This window comes from Sinocyclocheilus grahami, unplaced genomic scaffold (assembly GCF_001515645.1).
Source record: "Sinocyclocheilus grahami isolate Dianchi unplaced genomic scaffold, SAMN03320097.WGS_v1.1 scaffold21715.1, whole genome shotgun sequence".
Lineage (NCBI taxonomy): Eukaryota > Metazoa > Chordata > Actinopteri > Cypriniformes > Cyprinidae > Sinocyclocheilus > Sinocyclocheilus grahami.
Window position 1 is genome coordinate 2008 of NW_015518519.1, and position 1037 is coordinate 3044.

The following is a 1037-nucleotide window of genomic DNA, read 5'->3' on the forward strand; positions in this document are numbered from 1 at the left end:
TTAAGTTTTTTGAGGAAAACATTTCAGGATTTTTGGACTTGGAGTCGACTTCAATGGCGATCAATGGGTTAAAGGTCCAAATTGCAGCTTCAAAGAGCTCTACATGATCCCAGCCAAGGAATAAGGGTCTTATCTAGCAAAACGATCTGCCATTTTTAAAAAAAGTAAACCTTTATATACTTTTTAACCACAAATGCTCGTCTTGCACTAGCTCTGCAATGCGCGTCCATGAATTCAAGCATTGCGTAATCACGTTGTAAAGGTCACACGTGGTTAGTTCTTCATGTGTACTTGGGTTAAAAAGGTGGGGTAGGGCGAAAAACTCCATATCATTTTCTCCTCCCAACTTCAAAATCATCTGACATTGTTTTAACTTTTTTTGGTAAAGGGCGTTTGATTAGTCTTTGCTCATTCGATTTGTAAACACTGGGTTGGTACTTCTACCTACATCACACATACGTAATTACATAATGCGTGAAGTCGTGGACGCAGAGCTAGTTCAAGACAAGCATTTGTGGTTAAGAAGTATATAATTAAATTTAAAAATTTTTTTTTAGAAAATGACCCATTGTTTCGCTAGATAATACACTTATTCCTCATTTGGGATAATGTAAAGCCCTTTGAAGCTACATTGAAGCAATTTGGACCCTCAACCCATTGGCCAACATTGAAGTCCACTATATGGAGGAAAATCCTGGAATGTTTTCCTCAAAAACCTTTAATTTCTTCGCGACTGAAGAAAGAAAGACATGAACATCTTGGACGACATGGGGGTGAGTAAATTATCAGGAAATTTTCATTCTGGAAGTGAACTTCTCCTTTAAGACTTTTTCACATTGTCTGGCAAATTGGCAAAGTTACAGTTTGAACTTCGAGTGTTTCCACACTTGACCTGCTCAGTTACGTAGCAAGCTTGATGCTTCTCTCCACAGAGCTCAGTGCACTGGGGAATGCTGACGCGAGTCATATGACAGGACCTTAACTTTAAACATTTTTAAACCAGTGTAACCAGTGAAACCTTCCATGTGTACTGAGGT